The sequence below is a fragment of the Saccopteryx bilineata genome, chromosome 6, assembly GCF_036850765.1.
Source record: "Saccopteryx bilineata isolate mSacBil1 chromosome 6, mSacBil1_pri_phased_curated, whole genome shotgun sequence".
NCBI lineage: Eukaryota > Metazoa > Chordata > Mammalia > Chiroptera > Emballonuridae > Saccopteryx > Saccopteryx bilineata.
In genome coordinates this window covers 162669800-162680090 of record NC_089495.1, presented here as the reverse complement: position 1 = coordinate 162680090, position 10291 = coordinate 162669800, and the positions used below count along the sequence as shown (strand labels likewise).

Genomic DNA, 10291 nt, shown 5'->3' with positions numbered 1-10291 from the left:
AACATTTACAGCAAAATGGTGGGATCTTGATAACATGATACGAAGCGAAATAAGTAAATCAGAAAAAACCAGGAACTGTATTATTCCATACGTAGGTGGGACATAATACTGAAACTAAGAGACATTGACAAGAGTGTGGTGGTTACGGGGGGGAGGGGGGAATGGGAGAGGGATAGGGGGTGGGGAGGGGCACAAAGAAAACAAGATAGAAGGTGACAGAGGACAATCTGACTTTGGGTGGTGGGTATGCAACATAATTGAACGACAAGATAACCTGGACTTGTTATCTTTGAATATATATATCCTGATTTATTGATGTCACCCCATTAAAAAAATAAAATTATAAAAAAAAAAAAAAAAAAAAGAAAGACAGACTCCCACATGAGCCCCAACTGGCCGATGCTCTGTTCATCTGGGGCCATTCTTGCAACTGAGCTATTTTTAATGCCTGAGGCAAAGGCTCCACAAAACTGTCCTCCGTGGCCCAGAATGAGGTACTTAAACCAATGGAACCATGGCTGCAGGAGTGCAGGAGGGGAAGAAAGAGATAAAGAGAAAAGGGGGAGGGGTAGAAAAGCAGATGGTCACTTCTTCTGTGTTCCCTGACCGGGAATTAAACCTGGGACATGTACACTCTGGCCTGATGGTCTACCACAGAGAAAACTGGTCAGTGTCTTGTTGAATATTTCGATTGCCCTAAGCTGCTGACTATACAGTAGGCTCACCACTCAAAGTCAAATTATTTTCCGTCACTATATATTTGCCCTCCATTTCTCCCTTTGTCCCACCCTCTCCCCCAAGTAACCATTTTATTCTTATCTATGTTCATGAGTCTCAGTTTTATATCCCACCTAGGTGAGATATATATTTCTTTCTCTCTCTCTTTTTTTTTTTTTTTAGCGTTATCAGTTTTCAGTTGTTGAAATTCTTTTTTTTTTTTTTTTACAGAGGCAGAGATAGACAGGGACAGACAGACAGGAACAGAGAGAGATGAGAAGCATCAATCATCAGTTTCTCGTTGCGCGTGGCGACTTCTTAGTTGTTCATTGATTGCTTTCTCACATATGCCTTGACCGTGGGCCTTCAGCAGACCGAGTAACCCCTTGCTGGAGCCAGCGACCTTGGGTCCAAGCTGGCGAGCTCTTTGCTCAAGCCAGATGAGCCCGCGCGCGACCTCGGAGTCTCGAACCTGGGTACTTCCGCATCCCAGTCCGATGCTCTATCCACTGCGCCACCGCCTGGTCAGGCTATATTTCTTTCTCTTTATGCCCCTACTTCAAGGACTTCTTGCTCTAATAACCACTTTATATTTATTTCTGTCCATAAGCCTTAGTTTTATATCCCACTTATATGTGAAATCATATAGTTCTTAGCTTTTTCTGATTCATTTATTTCACATACAATGGTATAATGTTCTCAATGCTCATTCTTTTTTTTTTTTTTTTTTTTTGGTATTTTTCTGAAGCTGGAAACGGGGAGGCAGTCAGACAGACTCCCGCTTGCACCCAACTGGGATTCACCTGGCATGACCACCAGGGGGTGATGCTCTGCCCATCTGGGGCGTTGCTCTGTTGCAACCAAGGCCATTCTAGCGCCTGAGGCAGAGGCCATGGAGCCTACCTCGACGCCCGGGCCAACTTTACTCCAATGGAGCCTTGGCTGCGAGAGGGGAAGAGAGAGACAGAAAGGAAAGAGAGGGGAGGGGTGGAGAAGCAGATGGGTGCTTCTCCTGTGTGCCCTGGCCAGGAATCGAACCTGGGACTTCTGCACACCAGGCCGATGCTCTACCACTGAGCCAACCGGCCAGGGCCCTCATTCAATATTTAAAAAAAAAAAATCATCAAACTTGTACAAAACTACAAAGGACCCCCAAATAGTCAGAGCAGTCCTGAGAAAAAGGAAGAAAGGTGAAGGTATTATATACTACCTCACTGCTAAGTATACTACAGAACCATGATAATCAAAACAGCATAATACTGGCAAAATAAATAAATGAGAAAGTAATTCAGTAATTAATTAATTAAACACAGAATAATGAAGCAGAATCAAAAACCCAGAAATAAACCCCAGATATATGGGCAAATACATTTCTTTTTACAAAATAGTTTAAGACACACAACGAAGGGGGGGGGAAATACTCTTGAATAAACAGTGTTAGAGTATTTTAGAGCTACATGCAAAACATGATACTTGACTACAGTTTCTCACTATGCATAAAAATTTATTTAAAATAAATCAAAGATTTAAATATAGGATCTGAAACAATAAAATACAGAGAAAAATACGTAGGTTCTAAATATCTAAACCTCAGCCATAAAGAACTTTTTATAAATTTGATCCCAAAGGGAAGGGAGGTAAGTGCAAATAAAAATGACTAGAACATTATCAAACCTAAAAGCTTCTGCACAGCTAAAGAAACTGACAACAATAAGGAAAAAGGCAGCCTACCAAAAGAAAGATGATATTCACAAGCAATAGCTCTGAAAGGGGTTAATATTCAAAATATATAAAGAACTCACAAGGCTCAACAACAAACAAATAATTCAATTAAAAATAGGGAGAGAACCTAACGGACACTTCTCTCATGAAGACATACAAACAACAAAGAGATGTACAAAAAGATGCAAATCAAAAGTAGGAGATGCCACTTCACACTTGATAGATTGGCTGTTATCAACGAGAGAGGTAATAAAGTTTGGAGTGGTGTGGAGGAAATAGGACCCTGTCTCACAGTTGGTGAAAATGTAAACTGGGTCTGACTTGTGGTGGTGCAGTGAAGAAAGTGTCGGCCTGGAACACTGAGGTCACTGGTCGAAAACACTGGGTTTGCCTGGTCAAGGCACATATGAGAGTTGATGCTTCCTCCTCCCCTCTTCTTTCTCTCTCTCTCTCTCTTCTCTAAAATAAATAAATAAAATCTTATTTAGAAAGGAAAATGTAAACTATTATAGCCATTATGAAAGACAGTGGTGTTTCCTCAAAAAAATAAGTATAGAGTTGCCATGCCCTAGCTGTTGGTTTTTGGTAAATGCCTGTTGTCATGTTGAGGAAATTCTTGTCTAGTTCTAGTTTTTTGAGTGCTTTTATCACAAAACGCCCATTTACTCCCCTTTCTTCTGCCCCCTTCCTTTGGTATCCACTTAACTTCTGTCTATGTCTGGTAGTCTAAGTATCTCTGCCACATATGTGTGCAATCATGTAGTCCTTAATTTTCTCTGACTTCCTTATTTTGCTTCTTATAATAGTCTCTTGGTTTATTCATGTTGTTGCATATGCATAGTATGACTCAGTAGTATTTAATCATACATAGGTATTACATCTTTTTTGTTCAATGATTTATTAAGGAACTGTTTGGTTGTTTTCATGTATTGGCCACCATGAAAAATGCTGCATTGAACATGGACATGCATTTGTTTGCTAATAAATGATTTTTCTGTATTTTTTAGATGGTCATGTGCTTTCCCCCCTTCATTCTATTAACACAGTAAATTATATTAATAGGTTTTTGTATGTGAGCCACGCTTGCAGTTTGGGGTGTGGCGGGATACGCAGGGCAGGGTGGACTGTCCCCATTGTGCTCAGAGTGGTGGCACCATAGGGCAGAAAGGAGGTATGGGGGGGAGTGTGGTTTCCAGGTGAATAGTTCACATGCTATAGAGATGCATACATGAAACCTGTGCGTTCCTAAGAAACAAGGTCACCCAATTACATTTAATTTCTACATAAAAAAGGGATAAAGCATAAATATTTTTTAAATATTAGAATGGTTAGGCCTTGTATTAACTCCTAGAACAATTATCTTCAAGTAGAATACAGGCATTTTAGGCCTTCCTAAGCCCACCACTCAGAAACAGCTCTGAACATTCCTAGAATTAAGTGGACATTGCCAGTTATACAATGTAAAATATAAAAAAGGCCAGGCCTCTCTATAAGGCTTTAGTAAAGTGATCAACAAGGGTCAACTAGTTTAAGTTGGGAAAGAGAATAACAGAGTGCTTTTGAACTACTGAAAGAAGCTCTCACCAGCCCTAAGCTGACCAAAGTTAGAAAAGCTCTTCCAATGACATATTACAGAAAAAGAGGGAATGCATTAGGCATCCTACCTAACTTAGGCCTTGGTTCTGATAGAGGAGCCCCAAAATTAGAAATTTGCTTCAGTAATAGTAGCTTCTTAGTTTTAATGAATAGATTATGTAAGAGTTAAGAAACAGTTAATATGCTTGCTAGTCTCTGCTAATGCGTCTCTGGCAAATTAGCTCTGGGTTTTGTTACTTTGGGGAAATTTCTGTTTTTACCAAGAGAATATTGTATCCTGTCACAGGAGATCTGTATTTGGCTACAAAGGTGAGGAGACTCACATGAAAGAGTAATGGTTCATGCTATGTGCACTTTGCATCCTTCCACTACCAATATGTAAATCATCCTAAATTAGGCATAATGTAAGGTGCCCTGGTGATTCATAGAGCCCTTGCAAAATGACAACAGAAGATGCTTAGTAAATAGGTGCTATTTCCTAGATGTTCCTGAGATGGCAGCAGAGAAGAGCATGTACTGAATGTATGCATCGGAGTGTGTGGAGTGTTCCCTCTCAGAGAGCATGAGTCTTGTCTCATCAACTCTGGATTCTTTGAGTGTTTGTAAGTATCTTTTTGTGTGAGAGTCTAGAACTCTGACATATTGTAGGTGGGCCCTGTGATTGTGAGGATGTGTCCCACTTGAGAGAGGAGGGAGTCCTGGCATGTCAGGTTCGAGTTCTCTGAGTATGTGGCCTGGTTCTCTTATGTCAGAGTTGGAGACCTTTTCATATCAGCTCCGGGTCCTTGTAGTGAGATGTGGGCCCACCTGAGAGATTATGGTTTACTTCTATACCATTTTTTTGGTCACGTACTTGTGCAAAGGTGTCCACCCTGAGTCATTTGGGGATCCTGTGATGTTAGCTCTCAATCATCACAGACAATGACATAAAGAAAAGCTGTAGTGCCTGACCAGGCAGTGGCGCAGTGGATAGAGTATCGGACTGGGATGAGGAAGACCCAGGTTCGAGACCCCAAGGTGGCCAGTTTGAGGGCAGGCTCATCTGGTTTGAGCAAAGCTCACCAGCTTGGACCCAAGGTCGCTGGCTTGAGCAAGGGGTTACTCGGTCTGCTGAAGGCCCATGGTCAAGGCACATATGAGAAAGCAGTCAATGAACAACTAAGGTATCGCAATGAAAAACTGATGATTAATGCTTCTCATCTCTCTCTGTTCCTGTCTGTCTGCCTCTCTCTGTCTCTATAAAAAAAAAAGAAAAAAGAAAAGGCCCTGGCCGGTTGGCTCAGTGGTAGAGCGTCAACCTGGAGTGCGGAAGTCCCGGTTCGATTCCCGGCCAGGGCACACAGGAGAAGCGCCCATCATAGGCAGAAAAAATTTTATAATATCTTATCTGGTGCTACACAGTATAGAAAAAGTTTGTTTCTTTAACAAAGTAAAATAGAACCAAATTTGCATCTATATCAGGTTACTATTCATGATTCTATCTCTTTAATTAATTAATTTTAATCTTACTCAGCTTAACTATATATAAATTTTTTCTTATTTCTCCTCATAAATCTTCTACCACTTTCTCTTTTAGAGTCAAATTTTGTCCTTTTAAAAAATATCTTTATTATTCTGAAACAACAATCCTTACTTTAAGACAAAACTAATTCCCCTCCTCTAAAAAACTTACCCCAGTATATCATACATTTTAATTCAATCAGAACATATCTTTGTTTTATTTTATACAGAGTTCATTTTGCTATTGATTTTTCTGTAGCTTTACTGAGTATATTAGTATTCTAAATCTTTAAGAAAATTTTAATTCTGGTAAAAACTAAAATTAAGTAATTGTAAATTATCTGTTATGCCAGTATTCTTTACATTAATATTCATAAACAAATTTAATATAGTTGTTGATTGAGCTGTATTTACTGGTAGCATGATTATTTTTAATATTTCACAAGACATCTTTTCTAATTGTAGCATATATGCTTAGTTCCTTTGTAATATAAAGCAAAACATAAATAAACTTATGATTCTGATTCTCATGTAAACTCTCACTGCTTTATACCACAAAAAATCTTTTAAAATACCCAAAATAATACATACCAGAACATTTCTCTGTTGGTCCTCTGTATATTGCCTCTTTCCAGTCTTACCTTTTTCTCTCAGTTCCATGGCAATGCCTCCCAAGTGGCCGCTGGAGCAATTTAAATTGCCTCAGCATGACCAGAAGCAGCAGACACTATCTCAGGTGCACTTTCTGATAAGGTAAAGCTTATCCTAAGTGTGCACCATGATAAAAATGTGCAAGTGCCAGGTGGGTCAGAGAGGCAGCTCAAGTACCCTATGCCTGCTTAAGGGGCAGATTAGCCTACACCTCATTCACTTTAGTGGCTGACTCCTTCTAGCGGTTCCTGCTTAAATCCATTAAATTTGTAAAACATCAAGCTGAACTGGAGCAACATATACCATGATTTCTAAAGAAGTCAAAACACAATTGGAAACTATAAACCTCATGCAATAAAGTGTTAGAATATTCAAATAACTCCCCACTAAAAATGGGCATATAAAAAATGCTCAAAGTCACAAATCAGTAGAGAAATGCAAATTAAAACCACTATGAGACATTACTTTACACCTGTCAGAAGGGTTTTCACTAACAAGTCAATGAACAATCAGAGCTGGGGAGGGTGTGGAGGAAGGGAAGCCTCCAGCATTGCCTACATGCAATTTTTCATTTTCTGCTCCCTTTTGTAGACTTTCACAATTCCACTTTAGTATGTAGGGCTGCAACACAGAAAGACTACAAACACACTGACGCACTGCTAAAATCTGGAAGACTCCCTTGGTCCTACCACAGTCCTGTGACATGAGTTTTCCTATTTTGTCTTTTTTTTTTTTTTTTTTTTGCACTAAGCCAGAAAAACAAGAGGTGATTTAGTAAGTTTTTCAGGGTAAATCCAGTTGAACTCTCAGCCAAATCCAATTCTTCATCAGCAAATGACCATTTTCTGATGCCACTACCACCTTATTAAAGTTGGAAGCCCTGGTAATTAGAATTGTCAGTAGCTGATGCTGCTTAACTTTGCTCACAATTCCTTTCACCAAGGGAAAGTAAACACACAAACTTCCTCCACTATGCAGCACACTGTCCTGTTGCCCATCCAACCTCATTCCCTCCAACTCTTCACTCCCTGTGAATCCTTCTCTATTCTGTCCTCAAATCTGACAAATTCTCCATTTCCTAAATAGCTATTCTTATTTTATGCAAAGTCTGCCTTACACTTCCCCATTTACTTCTAGATGAACCCACCTCCCAAATCTTACACACAAACATCATAGGCTCATCCTCTCCATTCCCAGCCCCTTCAGCACATCTCTCACAAGGGTCCAGTCATCCTTCCAAAGACATGCCACAACCATTTTCCTCCTTACCCCTGGTCTCTCCATCACCAACCTGTCATGAACAAAGCCCCACTCTCACCTCTGCCTTTATAACACCCTTTACCTGGCCCAGTCTCAGCCCTTGTTTGTAATTTTCTCCATGCCCTACTCTACACACTCTCACAGTTGCCACCAACCCCGACACTCCTCAAACATACTGCTCCTTTACCTGGCTGAGTTTCAATCACTTCCCTGTCTTGAGAATCTCAGGCTGGAATTTGCCACCACAATCCTCCCACTTTTCTTTCCCAAGCTCTTGTGGCACTCAAGCCATTTCACAGAAACCCCCTTCTCACTTCTGCTGTCTCACTGCTGCCATGTTGAAAGAGTTCATCAGCATCAGCTGCAGTCAATCCTTTTATTCATGCCTTCAGCACTTAATAGGGTGGGAAGAAAATAAAATAAAGGTCAGGTGTGTTGGGAGAATTAGACCTGATGAATGGTTCAACTAGATTTACTTTTCTTTCTTTCATTCTTTCATTCTGTTCTTTCTTTCTTTCTTTCTTTCTTTCTTTCTTTCTTTCTTCTTTTTTTCTTTCTTTCTTCCTTCCTTTCTTTTCTTTTCTTTTCTTTTCTTTCTTCCCTTCCTTTCCTTTCCTTTTCTTTCTTTCTCTTAGAAAGAGGCAGTGAGGTTAAAACAGGGAACAACATCAGGCTGTTTCTGTATATTCCCTTACTGGGGAATCAAACAACCTCTGCAATTTTGTATGATGTTCTAACCATTCCATCTATGTCCAGTTCTTAATTATTGATTCATTGATTGATTGATTTTATAGAGACAGAGAAAGAGAGAGAGAGGGAAGGGGTAAGCAAACTTCGTTGTGCCACTTAATCATTAATTGGTTGCTTCTCCTTTACTGCCTGACAGGGGATCAAACTGGCAAACTTCTAATTTCAGGACAATGCTTTAACACACAGAGATGTGGGAAAAACTGGTGTGTTAAGCTTGCTCCCTGGTTTCCTGGCTGCAAACACTTTGCACAATTATTGCATGAGCATGTGGGAAAAAGTCACGTGTGTGTCTATAAAAAGGTATGCGTGCTTTCCCTCAGGGGTGATTCGGCCAGATTGCTTTCCCACCACTGTAAGGTTTGGTTCCCTGATTCCCTCAGCTGCCACCATAAGGAGCAGTTTTCCTGATCCCTTCCCCTCCACTGCAAAACGCAGGATTTCCTTTGTTTATTTGCTCTCCTGTCTCTGTAGGCCTCCAATAAATGGGTATGGCCTGATACTTTTCAAGTCCACAGTTTCTCTACCATCTGCCTGAATTCAGTATGAACCTGCTCTTCAACCAATAGCCTGACATTTGGCATAGTGGGCAAGATTTGGATCAGATCAGTATGGAGATGCCAACACCTTTGAAGGGTGGGATAGAGGAGAGGTCTTTGTTCTCCAGCATATGGTTCTCCATGGCTGTATTTTTGGGTGCCATCGGCTGGGTGCTTTTTACAGCCCTGGAAAAAGAAAATGAGAGCTCTGTGGGAGAGGGTGCCTGAGGTCAAAAGCTCCAGTATGAGCTGCCAACTTAATGCCAACAACAGCATGAGCTAGAACAGTCACTGGAGAAAGAGTTTCAGATTCAAGAACTGCTGGTCAGGCTAGAGGCTGAGAACCAGTGAAGGCTTGAACTGAAATGAATGCTGGAGATGGGGGTTGACCCCTCTCAAGAGCTGCAGCGTGAGATGCAGGCTGAGCACCAAAGGTGCCTGGAACTGGCACTGGGCTGTCGCCTACCAGCGCGCTCTCTGAGCTGCCTCCCCGCTCCTCCACACCGCCAAGCACACCAGCTGCCCAGGAGCAGGGTCCTGCCACTCCCCTTTATCACTGGGTGCCCGCTGTGCAACCAACTCCAGGCTCCTCTGCAAACTGATCCTTGGCCGTGCAGCAGGGAGAGGAGGATCTCCCGCATTCCAGAGAGCACGCCTTCGCCTGGGACTGGGGCGTCTCTTCCGCCCCCTCGCGGAGTTGGAGGGCCCAACGCCGCTTAGGCCACTGGTTCCGCGGCAAGCGGAGGAGTCCTGGGAACACACCCCTGCACTGCTGCCCAGGCAGCTGACACCGGCCCTTTTCATCCCGTCACAGCCTTCCTGACCACACTTCTGCAAGTCGCTGAGCCACTGAGACCCCTGACCCTTGCTCCGGTTCCCACCGTCTGGGTGTGTGGGCTGAGCCGGAGACCCCTGACCCTCTCCGGTTCCCACCGTCTGAGTGTGTGGGCTGAGCCACGGAGACCCCTGACCCTCGCTCCGGTTCCCACCGTCTGGGTGGGGGGTGGGGGGCACACCTGCGGCCGCCGGGAATAATGACAGGGCGCGGAGGAGAGGAGGTTCCCTTGGCAGCCCACGGGAAACCGCGGTGGCAGATACGAAACAGATGGCAGCGGAGCTTGTGCGTGTGCCTAACAGGGGGCCTGGTGTGCCCAGGCGCCTAGGGCGCAAAGCAGTGAGGACACCTGGAAGCCAGGCGTCTCTTCTTAGGCGCCGGGACGGAGGTACTAACCGTCTACGGCCATACCACCCTGAACGCGCCCGATCTCGTCTGATCTCGGAAGCTAAGCAGGGTCGGGCCTGGTTAGTACTTGGATGGGAGACCGCCTGGGAATACCGGGTGCTGTAGGCTTTTGCTTCCCTAGCCCCATTTTTTCTTTTCGGGCACAGCACTTCGATGTGGCCCTGGCCACTCCATGGAGCCTGGAAGTCCACTCGGGTGTTTGCTAGTCGCCCACGAGCGCTGGGCCTGAGTTGCTTCCTCCCCTCCTCCGCCCCATCGTGCACACTAGCCGCCCAGGAGCCGGGTCCTGCCACTCATATCCCTGGGTGCCCAGTGT

At 43.3% G+C, this 10291-nt stretch overlaps 1 non-coding gene across 1 annotated transcript; it reads left to right on the top strand.

Moving 5' to 3' along the window:
• Positions 1-9964: 9964 nt before the first annotated feature.
• LOC136309626 (5S ribosomal RNA) lies at positions 9965-10083 on the top strand. The gene has a single exon (XR_010726319.1). It is a non-coding gene; the product is annotated as a 5S ribosomal RNA (ribosomal RNA).
• Positions 10084-10291: the final 208 nt, after the last annotated feature.